Genomic DNA, 18,375 nt, shown 5'->3' on the forward strand with positions numbered 1-18,375 from the left:
ATGAGCCACCATGCCCGGCCTGCTAAAATTTTTTTTTTTAAACACAAATGTTTCCCCATATTTTTTGCTAGAAAGAAATCATACAACCTTTACCCTATGATTGATATTTTTCATTGTTGTCTTCAAGCTTAGCAAAATATTTCTCAGACAAGTTAAATATTTCTGGGCCTACTTGTGTCAAAGTAGCATACAGAATATACAAATCAGTAATAGGATTTTTTTCTCTTAGAGACGGTGTCTCTCTATGTTGCCCAGGCTGGAGTGTGGTGGCTATTCACAGGTGCAGTCATAGTGTGCTGCAGCCTCAAACTCCTGGCCTCAGGTGATCCTCCTGCCTCAGCCTCCCAAGTAACTGGGAGTACAAGTACATGCCACTGTGCTGGCTCAGTAATAGAATTTCTAATAGATGAATTCACATGGTCCAAACCTCCTGGGCTTGGCATTTGAGAAACATGGTCAAGGACAGTTTGATTTGAGTGTATAACTAAGTTCTGCTGATTATCATAATACTTCCAATAGCCCACGATGGATGAAATGAACACAATTAAGAAAAGTGAATATATAAATAAAAAAGCCAGCTGAGTGCGGTGGCTCATGCCTGTAATCCCAGCACTTTGGCAGGCCGAGGTGGGCGGATCACTTGAGGTCAGGAGTTTGAGACGAGCCTGGCCAACATGGTGAAACCCTGTCCGTACTAAAAAATACAAAAATTAGTTGGGTGTGGTGACACAGGCCTGTAATCCCAGCTTCTCCAGAGGCTGAGGCAGGAGAATCGCTTGAACCAGAGAGGCGGAGGTTGCGATGAGCTGAGATCGTGCCACTGCACTCCAGCCTGCGCAACAGAGCAAGACTCTGTCTCAAAAACAAAATACAACAAAACACCCCACAGAAAATTCTCTTGGCTCAAAGAAGCCTAATTGACTTGAGAGATCTTTACAAAGTAGTTTTGATTCACTGATTCTTATCTATTGGCAAATCCTCTTGGTTCTGCCTTAAAAAGGACATCCCATATGCATCTGCTTCTCACCCTCCATTGCTTCTACCTTGGCTCAAAGCTCGACTCTCTCTCACCTGAACTCTGTCGTATGTTCCTGTCTTCCATTTTTGGCCCCTTCCAGTTTATCCTCCACAGTGTAGGCATATATCACATCCCTGCTCAATATCCTCTTATGGTTTCCCACTGTACTCAGTATAAACCCCATGGCCTTACCTTGACTTTCAAGGCCCAGCCTGTGCTGGCCCCTGGCAGCCTCTCTAGCATCATCTCCTCCCACTGTGCTCCAGCTGCTGGACTCCATGCTGTTCCCAGAAATGCCCAGCATCTGCCTAACCCAGGATCACTGCCTTTGCTGTTCCCTCCACCTGGACTGCTCTTTGTCAGACATATTTGCAATTCCCCACCCACATCATTCAGGTCTCCCCTCAGTTGTTGGCAGAGTGTCCCTCATGACTATCTGAAACAGTAGCCAGCATTCCACTCTAATTAGCTTTGTCTTATTTAGCATGTAGTCTTACCTGACATCATGTATTTATTTGTTTACTGTTCCTTGATGTCAGGAATTGTTGTTTGTGTTAATTCAATACAATGTCTTCCAAAGCTTAGAATAACGTCTGGCACATGATAGATGCACAGCATATGATGAATGAATGAATTTATTTGAAAAATAAGTATTTTTTAAAAAAGAAAGAAAAATAAGTATCTTATTGATTGATTGATTGATTGAGACAGGGTCTTGCTCTGTTGCCCAGGCTGGAGTGCAGTGACATGATCTCAGCTTACTGCAACCTCTGCCTCAAGTGATTCTCTTGCCTTAGCCTCCCAGGTAGCTGGGACTACAGGTATGTGCCAATGTGCCCAGCTAATTTTTAATTTTTTTGTAGAAATGAGGTCTCGCTATATTGTCCAGGCTAGTATTTTAAAATAAATATTTAAAACCTATATGCTGAGCATTGGCATTAGGTTTGTAATGAAATAAGAAAATAATTTTGGGTTGTAAAAGAAAAAACTCTCTGAAAACACATTTATAAAGAGAGATGTGGCTGGGTGTGGTGGCTCACACCTGTAATCCCAGGACTTTGGGAGGCAGAGGCGGGTGGATCACCTGAGGTCAGGAGTTTGAGACCAGCCTGGCCAACATGGTGAAACCTCAACCTCGTCTCCACTAAAAATACAAAAAATTAGCTGAGCATGTGGTGCGCACCTGCAATCCCAGCTACTGGAGAGGCTGAGGCAGGAGAATCGCTTGCAACTGGGAGGTGGAGGTTGCAGTGAGCCCAAATCACGCCTCTATACTCCAGCCTGGGCAACAGAGTAAGACTCCATCTCAGTAAAGTAAAATAAAATAAAATAAAATAAAACAAAAGAGACATGTTAAAATCTGTAAACTAAATAGAAACACAGGGGTTATAGCTCAGTGGTAGAGTATTTGACCACAAAACAGAAACATGAAAACATTTAAAAGAGCTGTAGTCTCAGATGCTGGTGGGCAATGGGCATTATCTAATAGCCTAAGTGGTGGTTAAGTATGTCTTGGGACCTATTAGTCCTAACCGGGGGGAAAGGCTGCTCAACCCTGTTGATTACAGACCAGCTGTGCCTGAAGTCACAGGTTCCTGCCCTACGTGAGCCTGTCAGCTTTGTTTTTACCACAACCCTGAATCTGTGGCTTTTACCCCAACCAGCCTCCCCTGACCAAACATGACTGTGGCCTCCAAGGAGACCACTTAAGGAGAGATGAATGGATTTGCACAGAGCCATCACTGATCTGGAAAACCACTCAAAGCCAGCTGCTGTGTCTGAAGACCACACAGTCATGGTGGAGGGGAAGTGTGATTGCATGGAGAGGGAGTGGGGAGTGACGGTTTCATGGCGGGGTAGTTTGGTTTGTGAAGCATTCTGGGCCTCATAAATGGTGCCTGGTTCAGGAAAATTACCTGACTGACTTTTACCAACTCCATTTATTATTATTATTATTGTTGTTTGAGACAGGATCTCACTGTGTTGCCCAGGCTGGAGCGCAGTGGCGCAATCTTGGCTCACTGCAACCTCTACCTCCTGGGCTCAAAGCAATCTCCCACCTCAGTCTCCCAAGAAGCTGGGATTACATGCGTGTACCAACATACCAGGCTAATTTTTTCTTTCTTTTTTTTTTTTGAGATGGAGTCTCGCTCTGTTGCCCAGGCTGGAGTGCTGTGCTGTGGTCTTGGCTCACTGCAGCCTCTGGGTCCCAGGTTCAAGCAATTCTCGTGCCTCAGCCTCCTGAGTAGCTGGGATTACAGGTGCATGTGACCATGCCTGGCTAATTTCTGTATTTTTAGTAGAGACAGGGTTTCACCATGTTGGCCAGGCTGGTCTCAAACTCCTGTACTCAAGGGATCCACCTGTCTTGGCCTCCCAAAGTGCTGGGACTGCAGGCGTGAGCCACTGTGCCTGGCTACCAAATCCATTTGAAGTGGGCACTAACCATAATATCCTCATTGTCAGTTTTCAAATGAAAACAGCTGTAAAATATCCCTGAAAACCCCTAATAGGGTCTTCTGTTGATTGCCCACGTGTGTGCGCTGGTATTTCACGTGCTCCTCTATCACTCAGAAGAGCTAAGGTGGTGCCATTCCTTCTCGCAGGTGGAGAAAATGAGCAGAGACACTTATATGACTCACTTAAGGTCATCTATGTCGGTGCCACTTCTCAGACTCCAGCTGTCCTCATATCCCCAGAAATGCTTTTTCAGGTCAACGGTGCCTTTAAGTTCTTGGATTCCAGCTGGTAATAAATTTTTCCTGCCATTAGTTAATAAAGGAAATAGGGGTTGCCTAGAAGCAAGCAGAAATGATTGGGAGGAAGCTGAGGAAACATGCTAGCACCTCTGTTTTATTCTTTGTCTTTAGAGAGAAGATTCTATATCACATACAAGGAAGCAGGGGATTCAGGGACAAGCCCTGACTCTACAGTCACTCGGGTTGTGGGTGAAGACTCAGCATTGCCCTGGCACTTTCATCAATAGGGTCCCAGGGGGCCCACAGGGCTCAGTATCTTACACATGCAGTTCATGTACCAGCTGTTGCAGGAAACAGGTTCTCTGGAGGTTAAAAAAGAAAGGCAATTTCTCTACTTTGGATCAGGCCAGGTAAAATGGTGGCTGAGGCTGTCCCTGTTCTGAGTCTCAGGAACTCAGAGCAGGTGCTCATAGGTCACGAGATCAGCATCAGACAAGAGTAGATAAACAGCAACATTTTTTTCCAGTACAAAGCCAGGTCTGTGCGGCCCCGTGTCATGTTGTACCTGGTTGTATGTGTTGAAGTCTCTGAGCTACTCCCACAGTCAAGCTGGTCACAAATCGGATTGGGCCTCATTTTCACCCTGAGGGAAACTGAGGCTAAGAGTTGCTGAGGCCTGCCCCAAAGCTTATGGTAGGAGAGTCAGCTGGAGGTCAGGTTCCTTTCCTCTAACCTCAGCAGGACTCTCCCCACTGGTACGCTACAATAGCTCGGAAGGTAATCGCACTTGTCAGCATGGGCTTTCTGGAATATGTGCAGTTCATATTCTGGGAAGGGCAGGCAGCGGGGGTGAAGGTGAGACAGGAAATCTTTTTGGAGGCTCTGAAGCCATTCCGGTTTTGGAGCATCCCCAGCAACTCCCACAGAGTCAAGCCTTTTAAACTGCCTTTTGGAGAGTTTCGACTGAGAGCAAGGCTGCCTCAATCTGCTCCTGCCCAACTTCCTTTCTGTGAGGCCCCATGAGAGGACCAGAGCAGCGCCCCAGGGAGGATGCAAGGAGAATGGGCTGATTGAGCGATGTGGGCACAGGGCTGGCAGGCTGCCACCGTGCTGTCTGTCAGCAGGCTACAGGGTGGCTTTTCTTCTTGGTTTGCTCGCAGAGCCAGGGAGGCTGGGTGCCAGGGAGAGTATTTTCTTTGTTTGGGAAAAGCCGTGTCCGTCTGGCTTGCTCTGTAGCCTGTAGCCTCTTGCCTGAGAAGCTTTCCTGCCACTGGACATGGATCCCACTGGCAGGGTCTCTGCTGTGACCGACAGGAGATGCCGGCCCTGGGACAGGCAGCCAGTGAGGGCCCTACACAGAGCATGCCTGTGCCTGGACTGACCCAGCCTTCAGTTCATCCACCTTACAGACATTGGCTCAGGGTCTCCTCTGGTGGAATGTGGACTATGGCCTGTTGTTACAGGCGCAGGTAGATTGTCAGGAATGGTGCTCCAGTATTCTCGGCCTGGGGGATCTTGCATCCTGCGTAGCCCCTTTATTTTTTGCAGATAAGGAAACTGAGACTCAGAGATCTGAAATAGCTTGTGCAAGGTCACACAAGAAAGCCAGGTTCAAGGCCTGGCTCCACCACTGCCTTGTCATGTGGCCTTGAGTGAGTTCCTTGGCCTTGCTGGGCCTGTTTCCTCATCTCTGAAGGGGGATAAGTACCTAGTCCACAAGGCTAATGTGGGAGTTAAATGAGATGATCCAGCCAAGGGCCTCATCAAAGGCCCTCTGCTCATGGGAGGAGTTCCATACAGTCCACCTCCATCTCTGAATCTGCATTACCCTTGTTTTATTATTATCATGTAGTTGGCAACAACCACTACAATCAAATGAAGACCTCGGAAGCCAAGGCTGTGCAGCTGTTGCACAAAGTTCCTCGAAAGTCCCTCTTGCCTTCCATCCTCCCCATGTTCCCACATGGTAGAGATGGCAAATCTCCTTTCTTTAATTTTACTGATGAGATAAAACTTCAGTCAAAGATGTGTCCTAAACCTGTGCTCTCCACTTCCTGGTTTCCCTGCTCTTTCTGTCTCCACCTGCTGCCAATTAGAATATTCCCGCTGGTAGGATATTCCAGCCATGGGGGTGCTGAGTGTGGGAAAGAAGGAATACCCCCTCCCACCCCAAATCAACGGCAATCACCTCCGCATTCTTACTGTTTTCTGTTTGTTATTGGGTTCATCTCCAGGGGTTGGGGGTTGGGGGCTGAGGACTGGGGGCCCTTGACTGACTGCACAGGGCTGGATCTGAAGGAGCAGATAGAACACATTTCCCAGCTCCGGGGCTGTGGCCAGTGACAACTTTAACAGCAAAGAATTACCATCAATTGTGGCCTGTGGCTGAAGGGATTTATGGACATTTTATGTGACTTTATGGACACAGACCCAAGGTTCCAACTGAACAGAGCCGGGGGAAACACAGTGGCCCTCGTTAAACGGAAAGAATGAGTTTAATGTATACAGGGAGAGGGCAAGGGGTGGCAGGGGGAGACAGAAGGAAAGGAGGTTCACCGTGTTAAATATTTACAATCTGGGGCTTGGGTCCTGTATTTCCAAAGGTGGCGGCAGGAGGGTAATTTCCGTAATATATTCCTCCCTCAAAACCCACCTTGCATGAGAAACTGCAGCAGGCACAAAACATTGCTCATGAATATTAATCAGTAAACTCTGCCTGCCATTTGGGAATGGCGGCTGGTACTAAAATACTTCCTCCCCAACCTCCAAAGGCAAACAGCCCCCAAGGAAAACCCTGAAGCCAGCTCCCCAGGCTGAGAGAGCGGAAGTCTTCCTGGCGGCGGGGTCAGAGGGCATGGCCAGGGGAGGGTCAGCTTTGTTTCCACTGTGTGCTGGTGAATGCCAAACCTTCATGGAACTTTGCTAGCTGCGTTTTGGGCTATTTAGCTGCAAAACCAAGAGATTTATTTTTTCCCTCTCTCTCCTTTTGGGTTTTGTCTTCCACTGACAGCAGTAACATATGCAGGTCTGGAGGCTGTTAAGGCAGGCCAGGCTCTCTCCCATCAGAAGAAAAGACAGGTCTTAATTAAAAGAGAACCCAACATTTGTAAAGCCAGCACAAACATTCCCAACGTCCATCACCATTGCTTCTGTGATCTTTTCAATAGAGAAAGGAAAAATGAGTGGCATGGGAAGTGTCTTTCATGATACATTGTATCTGTACAACCTGTTACATTTTAGAAAACATTTCCACAAGCTCTAGTATATGCTGCTATCTTTGCATCAGTTCTGAGATGGGGCTTATGGTCCCCTTTTACAAGTGAGAAAACTGAGGATTATAACTAACTTCATTAAGATTACAGGGATTTGGAAGAGGCAGAACTAGCACTCCAGCCCAAGTTTCTGTCTCCAATCACAGATATTTTCTCAATAGGTCAACTAAGTGATGTGATTAACTTCTCTGGATCTCATTTTTCCAAATCTGTCAGAGAAAGCTGTTGTCTAAGTTCCATTCAGATCTTCCAAAGTATTCTTCCCGGTCCTTTATTAGAAACAGTCCATCAAAAGGGTGTTGGAGCATGATAATATGAGAAGGAGTCAAATTGTGTATCTCAGTAGCATTTAGGATTTTACATTAAGTCCCCAGCACGTGGCAAAGATGGGATTTGTTGCCATGCTGCTCTCAAACACCAATCAGGATGGTTATAAAATCAATCTGGAATATCTCCATAGGGGCCCTCTGGCATTTTGGATGTAGAAGCTGCTTCTGCATTGTCAGGTGTCTAAAAGTATGTGATTTTAGTCAAGAATACCATCCTGTTTTCAACACCATGATGCTGTTAGTGAAAATGTGACTATGAAGTATACTATTTGGGTGTCTGTACATAGATTGTACTTTAGGGAGTGTATTCATGGCAGAGGTTTGGGGCAGGAATTTGTAATTAGGTCCTTTGTGAGGGACGGGTGACAGGACAAAGCAATGCTTAGGCTCAAATCGTCTTATTTTTTATTCTTGGGTAGGAAGCTATATCCCAATTTATACAACCCGGATGAAAGTGTTCTGGTGAATTTTTGGAGGCCACCAGGATATGTGTTTAGAGTCTTGATCTAGTTACCATTGTCCTAGTTAGTGCGGATGTAGCAAAGTCTTTAGCCTGCAGCTGTGACAACTTACACTCTTAGGAGCAGGTCTGGGTGGAGAGACCCAGGGATGAGGTCCCCTGGCCCAAGTCCGAAAAGCCCAGATGCCCTGATTTGGTAGAGAAGCGAGTTCTTTGGTACTGAGCTCACCACCTGTTCCTCTCTGGTGCCTTTTGCTTCTGGGCAGAAGAGACCAGAGGGCATTAGGGAACCAATCTGGCTTGGCAGTTACTTTGCTTCTCTGGATTCCAGTCTGTTGGGCGTGTGACATCACTGGAGAGGATGCCAGAGGTGAGCACTGTGGGAATGTTTCTGTTTTCTCCTGCTCTCCAGTCCGTCTGTAATAACAAAGATGAGGCAAATGATAACAGAGGTGAGGTAGTGGAGAGGTCAGCCGTTTGGCTCTGGAGTTAGACTCCTTGGGTTCAAGCCCTAGCTCTTCTACATTGGGATCTTGGCAAATTCCTTGACCTCAGCGTGCCTGTTTCTTCATCTATGAAATGGGGAGAATATTCTCACCACACAGGGTTGCTGAGCGGATTAAGTTAGACAGTTATCATAGCTCACAGCACGGCACGAATGCCTGGCTCATGTCAGTTCCTGCCGCCAAGCTTCTGGTTTGGCTGTGGCATAGGTTGAGGGCATCCCACCTCCCTGGATCCTGAGTCAGGGCCACATACCCTCCTCTGGTTGTAGAATACTGGGGAATTGCCCATGCTTTGTCTTTTCACTTTTTCTTCAGAAATGTGGGACAGCTCAGCTTCTTTGGGTTCGTTGCCAGAACATGAAGCTCTAAGCAAAGCCGTGTGGCGCATATGGGACCGCTTTTTAACAAGCTGGCTCCGTGCAGGCCGCCAGGTGGAAGAACTCTCTGATCCTCAAGGAAGCCAAATTCCAATCGACTCTGTGGGGTATAGCCAAGACAGGAAGCAGGCTCTAGTGTCCCCACATATTCTGGAACAGCGGTCTTAAGGGGGCCTAGAAGCTAGCCAGAATCTATGCGAATTACAAGGAAGCATTTGTCCTTTTCCCCAGATTCTCAAAGGGGCCTGGGTCCTCAAAACGGGAGAGAGTCATTGTCAGAGAGGACGATGACCTCAGACAGCTGGGAGGGGGAACCTGGACGAATGGCCCAATGTGGGATGGTCATCAGTGGGTGGATCAGGCTCCTGCCCGGGCTCCGCTGGGAAATGGCCATGTGTGAGCACAGGATGTGGGGCTGGTGCCATCAGAACACAACCACGTGTCTCCTGCTGGCAGGCAGTGGGGACAAGAAACCATGAATTCTGCTGTTCAGATAAGTGATCTGGTTGATAATATGACTAATATTAATGCACTTGCTAATGGTTGTTCCCTTTTGAAGGTCCCAAATTAACAGAACATGAGAGAGTCAAGTTTCTGGTGGTATGTGGATGCTCCGAAACTTGCCGAGAGGATGAAGGGTACTGGTTTCTTTCTGGGGTGGAGATTTCCTTCATGAAGTAGTTTACCTCGAGTCTTTTCATCTCTCTTTCTTTCTTTATGCCTGTCCTACTCTCAGCAACAGGAAGAACCACGAACAATGACAATCACAACCGCTACCACACAGAGTTGTACCCCACAGAGTCGATTGGAATTTGGCTTCCTTGAGGTTCAGAGAGTTCTTCCTCCTGGCCGCCTGCACGGAGCCAGCTTGTTAAAAAGCGGTCCCATACGTATAGGATATACATACATATATGTCCTGTATATACATATATGTCCTATACGTATGGGACAGTAGCTGTCCAACAGGCGCTTGTGTTGAATGTTTTCTAGTTATTATCTAGGTTAATTCCAACACTATTCCTTAAAGATAGGCATTATTATTATTTTACAAATGAGGAAACTGAAGCTCGGAGAGATGAACTCTCCTGCTAAGGTCCACAGCTGGTACACAGAGGAGCGCGGATGCGTGCAGTCCCTCCAACTCCAATGTCTATGTACTGTCCTGCCACCTCCCATGCCAGCCCTGCATCATAGACTAGAGTTAAGAGTGTTACCCTGAGGCCGGGTGTGGTGGCTCACGCCACCCAATCCCAGCACTTTGGGAGGCCGAGGCGGGCGGATCACCTGAGGTTGGGAGTTTGAGACCAGCCTGACCAACATGGAGAAACCCCATCGCTAGTAAAAATACAAAATTAGCTGGAAATGGTAGCACATGCCTGTAATCCCAGCTACTCAGGAGGCTGAGGCAGGAGAATTGCTTGAATTCGGGAGGCAGAGGTTGTGGCGAGCCGATATCGCGCCATTGCACTCCAGCCTGGGCACAGGAGTGAAACTGTGTCTCAAAAAAAAAAAAAAAAAAAAGAAAAGAAAAGAAAAAAGAATGCTACCCAGTTAGGGTCTGTCCCAGAGAATAAGGCCAAGGGGGAGGGTGTAGAGAACAGGACAGCTTTGCTGGTGTCTATGTGAGTTGTGGTGTTGTGTAGTGTTAGGGGTGTTGCGAGGGTATATATTGGGGGTTGTATAGGACAGAAGGAGAGCAAGACACTGTTTCATGCTTGGTTGGTCACTCCTTGGCTGGGGACTTCACTTCCCCTGCCAAAGTCCCAACCCTTGCCTGCCACACCCGGCTCAGACTGAAGGAGTTGGAGCAGCTGGCCCTCTGTCTCTTTCCTCTCTGACTTTAATGTGGGGCTGGGACAGGCTGCTAGGCTCAGTGCCAGGAAGCAAGACAAGGGGCTTGCAGCAAGGGCTTAGGTTATAAGCATCTCGGCATGGGCTGATGGATTTGTAAGGGCTCTACAATTAGGGCAACCTGTGCATATAAATATCCAAAGAAATGAAGGATCTGCTCAAACCTTGCTTTGTATAGCCTGTTGGAGAGACATGTGCTGTGTGTGTGTATGTGTATATATATATCAGACATTACATTACTGCAATGATAATACAGATAGCTAATGCTTACATAATGCTTTCTATGTATCAGACACTATTTTAATTGCTCTGTGTGTATTATCTAATTGAATCCTCCTAGCAACCCTGCAGTAAGTAACTCCTTTCATTATCCCCATTTTGTAGAAGGGGAGCCTGAGGTACAGAGACGTTAAGTAACCTACCCCAGCTAGCACAGGTAGTAAGAGGAGGAGGCAGGCTTCATAAACCCAGCCATGGGTTTTGTAAACCTTGTACCCGTGCCCTTAACCATGCCATCACATGATCCTATCATCCTAGGCATGGTGACGGGCAACTCTGACTCCTGTCCCCAGCAGCACCGATACGTCTTTCAGTTTCTGAAATTGTTGTTGAGGCTGGTGAGGCTTGTCGGTTAAAGTAAAAAATGTTTCGGCTGGGTTTTATTTAGACCAGAGTTTCCACGGCTGTTTTGAACAATCCAGTACTCAGCCTGCTGGCTCTCTGGTGTTTGCAACAAGAGCCTTTTCTATTGAAAGACTAAGGAAAGATGGTCCAGGTGAGCCCTGGACAGAAGACAAAGGAGGTAAAAGGCAACATCTTTCCCCCGCTGGCTTGAAAATCGTCATCTTTCTCCCCAGGAATCAATTTCTTTGCATCCTGAATGTTTAAAGAAAAGACTTGTGTCATTAAAAATAAAGTTTTTTTTAAAAAGGAAAAAAAGCTATCTTTGACTCTTTGTGCATCTCCACATCCCCTTAGATGTGTTTTCAGAAAACCTCAGCTAAATGAGCACATTTCTAGAGTGTTAAGGGATAAATGGAACAGTAAGTGGACTGACTACTTGGTTATTCGACAAGTCTCTGTGGGAGAATAACTTAAAACAATGCCCTGTGAAGATCTCAGAGATGCAAAAAAGGAGAATGTCAAAAAGGTAAAGAGATTCTTAGCCAGGGATAACAAGGAGGGAATGAAGAAAATGTATCTAATGAAATTGTATCAGCCTGTAAGGAGCAGGAAAAAACAACCAACATTCTTAACAGGTGAGGAATTTATACCAAGCTCAGACAAAACAATAGATGTGAGCACGGGTGCCCTGTTGTGTATGTGTTGGGAGGCGCAGTGGAGCACTGGGCTCCAGGAATATTCCTCGACTAAAAAGTGGATTTCTTGGCAGAACCAGAAGCTGGCTACTTTCAGATTCCCTAAGGACAAAAGAAACTCCCTCGAGCTCATATGAAAAGTCTGTTTCCAGGAGGCTGAGGCAGGAAAATCGCTTGAATCTGGGAGGCAGAGGTTGCAGTGAGCCGAGATCATGCCACTGCACTCCAGCCTGGGCGACAGAGTGAGACTCTGTCTCAAAAAAAAAAGAAAAGAAAAAAGTCTGTTTCTGTTGGATAGTCACATGGAGTCACATGGAGCTGTCACTGTATTTGTCCTGAGACTAGGTCCCTGAGGGACACCTCACCTTTGTGTTGGCCTGTGCTCTTAGAACTTCTATTACTTCCTCAGGGAGATAGGAGAAGCCCCAGGGAGGCTATTAAGAATCTCAGTAGCCTGTGTCACAGCCCCGTACACAGTTTGAGGCCATTACTGATCTATTTAGAGCAAAAGAACTAAACAGGAGGGACTTAGAAACAGATGTAGAAAAAAACAAAACCAAACAGATCCTCAAAACAAAACAAAAACACCAGAAGGCCAGGAGGCGGAATAAACTAGATTCATAATAGAGTGGGGGATGAGTGTCAAGTCTGTCCCAGGTGGTTTGGAAACTTCCCTTCCTGCCCCACTCTAACTCCCACCCCAGCCTTCTCCAGCCGAGATCTGGAGTGGAGAGGGTACTCTCACGGTCTTTCCAGAGAAACTTCCCTTCCTGCCCCACTCTAACTCCCACCCCAGCCCTCTCCAGCCGAGATCTGGAGTGGAGAGGGTACTCTCACGGTCTTTCCAGAGCAGCCTGGACCCTGGCCTGCCTCTCAGTATATTCTTATCACCCTAAGATTGGGCTAGAGCCAGGTGAGTCTTGCAAAATATACCAGGATTTAGAAAAAACTTTTGACACTTTCCTGCATGACTCCTGAACCCAACATGTGCCTAGTAAGGCAACTCACTTTGGAAGAGTTAGGGAGTTTTCAGAGTTAGGAAGCTACCTACAACCCAGGCCCCCTGTGCTGCAGAGAACATCTGATTAGTTAATATTCTCCAGTCTGGGATCTGCGGAAGGGTGTCTCCCAGTCTCTTTCAGTCCCAATCTCTCTTCTTGGGTGACTACTTAGTTCTGAGGTAAACCTGGCTGTCAACCTATGGTGGGTACAGTCACAGAACCATAGAATCCTAGAGCTCTGAGGGACCCTAGACACAGAATCTACTGGCTTGAACCTTGAGATAGTGACTCTCAGAGGAAAACCAAAGTCTACAGTGTCCTTGAGCTTTCTTGACCCCTTCCCCACCATGGCCACATCACCTCTCAGACCCCATCTCCTACCGCTCTCCATATCCCTCATTCTACTCCAGCCACACTGACTTAGCTAGGCCTTGAACACACAAGGCCTTCAACCAGCCTCAGGGCCTTTGCACTGGCTCATCCCTTTGCCTGGAACTCATTTCCAAAATATCCACACATCTAACTCCCTCATCTCCTTTGAGTCTGTTTAAATGTCACGTCTGCAATAAGGTTTACCTTGACTACCCCATCTAAAATTCCAACCCTTCCTCCCCATCCTCTGTGTGTATAGAAATCTTTGTTTTGTTTGCTGACCCAAGCAATATCTTGTTCATTGTCCCAGGTACCTAGAACAGTGCTAGCACATAGTAGGCCTTCAATATATATTTCTTTAATGTATAAATATCACTAGATCTGCTTCTTGATGGAGAAAAGAGGGACTCATTACTAGTGTGCAAGGACTCTGAGGTTAGGTCACTAACCAAGGTTAGTTAGTTTAAAAAATGTCAGGGGCAGGGTTTGAACTCAGAACAGTTGAAATACTCACTGACGCTTATTAGCTCTGTGACCTTAGGCAACCTTGCTGAGACTCTGTTTCCTGCCTTGTAAAATGAGGATCATCACTCCTCACAGATAATTGTAAGAATTAAAGGCCGTGTCACTCCATAAACCTTGTCTTGTAATTTAGGTCTCAGGTCAAATGCCACCTCCTCAGAAAACCTTTCCTGGCTACCCAATCTAAAGTGGCCCCTCAGATAGTGCCAGGCATTCAGTAGGCACTTGATAAATATTTGTTCAACAAGTGACTCCCCCACTGAGAACCCATCTCTGACCCATAGGGTAAAGTCCAAATTCCTTTCCAGGGCTTCCAGGGTTCCATCTAGGCTCACCTCCTGCTCCACTCCCTCCAGACCATCCCTCAGCCTGCAAACCCTGAACCCCAGCCCCCACTTCCATGCCAGCACCCCACCTCCAGATCAGGGGTCAGCAAACGGAGTCTCAGCAAGGTTGCCTAAGGTCACAGAGCTAACAGGCGTCGGAGAGTATTTGCCTGTGGGTCAAATCCAGCTCAAGAGCTAAGAATGATTTTTACATGTTTAAATGGTAGCCCCCCCAAAAAAAAAAAAATCAAAAGAAGATTTTGTGACACTTGTGCATTATATGATTTAAATTTCAGTGTCCATAAATAAAGTTTTGTTGGAACACAGCCGTGCTCATCTGTTTACACGGTGCCTGCGGAAGCTTTTGTGCTGCAAAGGCAGAATTGAGGAGCTCCCACCATGAAGACCATTAAGCCACAAAGCCCAAGTGAAATATTTACTATCTGGAGTAGCAGGGACTTTCCAGAAAAAGTTTGCTAACCCCTAATCTAGATATTTTGTACTCACCCTTCAGGTTGCTCTTGGAACCTGGGGAGTCTTCGCTGGTGTGTCAAGTTGAGGGTAGGGATCCCTCTCAGACGTGCCCCAACTTTTCTATGTATGTACTCATCTGTCTGCCTCACGGACAGTTTCCTCTTGTTCTTTGCTGAATCTCCATTGTCTACCCCAATGTCTAAAACTATTTGTTGTGGGGTGAATGACATTTACGTCTTCTCCTGTCTAGTTGGAGAGATAAGGATGCTCCAATGTACAGTCCAGAGAAAAGGCAGGCACGAGGGAGGCATTGAAGAGGGCTGGAGTCCTCGGGGAGACTGTGGAAAGCCAGCGCCGCCTCCGCCGCTAGCCACAGGGGTTGGGAGCTGCAGGGACATTTGGGAATTGGGGGTGTGAAGAGTCTACATGGATGAGGGCTCAGAGTTGGTAATAAACAAGGCGAAAAAGATGCCTCCCTACGGGATAGCAGCTGAAACTGATGGTATTTTGGAGGTTTTGGCAGTAGTTGACATTTATTCATATTTCTTAATTACTTTATACTCAAGAATAAAGCAATGTCCTGGGGAAGCAGCTGTTCACATCACTGTCCCCAGTCTTACTCACAAGGCATTCCAGCAGGAAATCACCTCCAAAACAACCTATGTAAGATTCTTTTACTCTCCTGTTTTCTGCAGGAAACAGTTATGATTGTTTTAATAAAATCAGCTGGGCCATTTAACATCACTTGGAGAAGAATCCTGAGAAGTTCTTCAATTGCCAAAAGACAGCTCCAGCTACAGGTAGGGCTCTCAGGGCTGTGCAGGGAGAAGCCTTGTCGTTACCCCAAATTCAAAGGCGGCCAATGAATTATAGCCAGCCAGATAAACTTTTCTTTATCAAACTTTGCCCCTGACAACTGTAAGTTGATTCAACTAGAACAAACTGAAACTTTTTTTTTTTTTTTTTGAAACGGAGTCTCGCTCTGGCACCCAGGCTGGAGTGCAGTGGTACGATCTCGGCTCACTGCAAGCTCTGCCTCCCGGATTCATGCCATTCTGCTGCCTCAGCCTCCTGAGTAGCTAGGACTACAGGCGCCCGCCATATCGCCCGGCTAAATTTTTGTATTTTTAGTAGAGACGGGGTTTCACCGTGTTAGCCAGGATGGTCTCGATCTCCTGACTTCATGATCTGCCCGCCTCGGCCTCCCAAAGTGCTGGGATTACAGGCGTGAGCCACCATGCCTGACCTGAAACTTCCTATTTTAAAAAAAATTTAGTTTAATTTAACTCGCCAAAAATTTGCAAAAGTTGTGAAGAGGGTATGCTTCTGTGCCTGGGCTAGTGTGAGTGATAGCACAAAGATCTGCCAGCCACAATCTTGCCATGCCAAAAATTCATTCTGTGGTCCAACTAACACTTCTTTTGAGGAAGGACCTTAGAGGCAACATTTCTGCAAGGTGGCAGAATATTCCCAGAAACCCATCAGGAAGACAGTGTTTGCTGTAAATAAGTTTGCTGCTTACCCCACAGCCTGGCTGCCCTGAGATCTTGGCCATCGTTTTTCGGACTTCCCAGATGCTCTAGGAAGGTTGCAATATCTGAACCCTAGAGAGTGGTGCGCTGGTAAATGTTTAACAGCTGGCTGGGAGGCGGCGGAGCCGATTAGTAGCTTTGGCCATTAACGTGGCATTAATACTACCAAATTGGTAGCTGATTTCAAGCTACTGGTGTGACATCAACCATCTCACAAAATTTCCAGAAATTGAACACTCCGTTCCAGCGAGCCACCTCTAGGGATCTCTGTGTGGGAGTCAGGACTTGAGACTCCCAAAGCATGGGTTTGTCCAGGATCACCACCCCAGCCTTCATTCCAAAGACCAGTTTCTTGTGGGCTGAACCTCCCGACAATGATGTGAGGCCTTGGTGTGGACGAGCAGGCGTTGGCAGTCCCCAGCAGCCAGTTCCTTGATGGGTCTCCCAGGCCAGGCAGCCTCCTGGAATTCGCAGACGCCCGGCTGCCCTGAATGCTGAGGATGGGGGTGAGGGGTGGTGGGGGGGAGGTGCACAGAGGGTCTCCTCCCAGGTCTGGTGGAAAACCTCAGATTGGCCTGCTTTGTGCCTGATCTTTAGCTCCATGTGCATGAGAATGGGTCAGTGGCAGGTGCCTCGGGGTGGGCATGAATAGCAGTAATTGTCCCTGTGTCAAAAGGATGGGCCAGGAAACAGGAATGGGACTGGAGGAGGGGTGGGGGTGGGGTGTAGCTCTCAGTGAATTAGGTCTTTTCTATAGATTCCATAAGGCTACAGAATGAGCCGCTTTTTCTACCTCCTGGTGCTCAGCTACTGCTCTGACCTCCCAGGGGCCAGAGGAGGGGTTGACCCTCCCTGTTTAACGTGCTCTGCCTTTGGTTACCTAGTATTGCTCTGGGAGGAAGACCAGCTTCAGGAGCAGGCTGTTGGTATCTGCTGCAAAGGGAAGAATACGTGCAGCCCAGCCATCCTGCCTCCCACACCCCTGGCAAGGAGCTGCACCTCACTGAGCTCAGTTCCCCCATCTGTGAAGTGGAGACCAGAACAATCCCAGCCTCACAAGGCCATTGCCAGGACTGAGGGAAGCTATGCTGATGACTGCCTAGGGTCAATTGAGTAAAGCACTCAATTGAGGACAACCATTATGATTTTTCTGATTTCTAGCCAAGGCCCCAGCACAGCCTATACCTGAAGCATGTGACTAAGAGTATGACCCTGGGCAAGTACCGTCTCTCTCTCTCTCCCTCACTCTCCCTCCTCACTCAGGGTAGTCACGCTGTGTCCTCCCTGCCTCCCAGGGACAGGAGGATTAATGAGATAATGTGAGAAGCCAGCTGCTCTGGGGAAGAAAGGTGTTATGTACATGGAAGGTGTAATTATTATCCTGTAACTACATGAATGTTTAGATTGTACCTACTCCGGCAATTCCAAGGGGCTTTGACAAGCGCGTTGTCTCAAGCTGGAAACTGATCCAAGGGGTGGGAACAGCTGAAAGCTTCTCTCTGCTTCCAGGACACTCCAGGCACCCTGGAGCCTCCCAGAGGAGGTGGTGCCCATGCTCCAGGCATCAAGGCCTCTGTGGGCTCCGGGGGAGTGAGAGTCCCCTAAGGCTCCATACCCTGGATCCTGGGAAGGTCCCAGGATGGCCGTACAGAGCATTCGAGCTGGAATGGAAATCCAGCTCAAATGAGCATAGCAATTTTGTGGCTGGCAAAGATTTTGGTGTAGGCTTTAGCAAATTGCAGTCTTACTCAGTTTATCTTGCCCTGTTCCTGGCGTCTCAGTCTCCTGCTTCCCTCTGACTGTCATCACCACCAACACCATCTTTATCATCTCTTAGGAAGTAGCAAGAGGGCAGGGCCCTGGGCTGGGTGCTGGCTTTGGCTGCGTCGGAGTTTAGAATTGAAAACAGCCGTTCCCGTTCTCCTTCTCAGATAGTTTCCCTCCAGAAATAGCTACCAGGAGGCTTGTGGGGTGGGCAAAGGCATGGATGTGAGTCACCCTCCTGGCAGCCCTGGAGGGAAGGGGAAGATTAGCTGTGAGAGAGAAAAAGGAGAAAGGGTGGAAAAATGGGGTCCTATAATGTTCTGCAACCAATCAGAAACGCAGACAGGAGATGGGGATTAGACCCTGGATTTGCTTCCTGGTTCTGCCCCTTGCCAGTCTCTTGACCTTGGCGAGTGACTTATCCTCTCTGTATCTCGAGCTCCTCTCTTGCAAAGTGTTGGTATGATGATTAAAAGAGTTACCACCTAAAAAGAACCAGGGTCTGGACCGGGGGCAGTTGCTCACACCTGTAATCCCAGCACTTTGGGAGGCC

The sequence above is a fragment of the Mandrillus leucophaeus genome, unplaced genomic scaffold, assembly GCF_000951045.1.
Source record: "Mandrillus leucophaeus isolate KB7577 unplaced genomic scaffold, Mleu.le_1.0 Scaffold146, whole genome shotgun sequence".
Taxonomy (NCBI): domain Eukaryota; kingdom Metazoa; phylum Chordata; class Mammalia; order Primates; family Cercopithecidae; genus Mandrillus; species Mandrillus leucophaeus.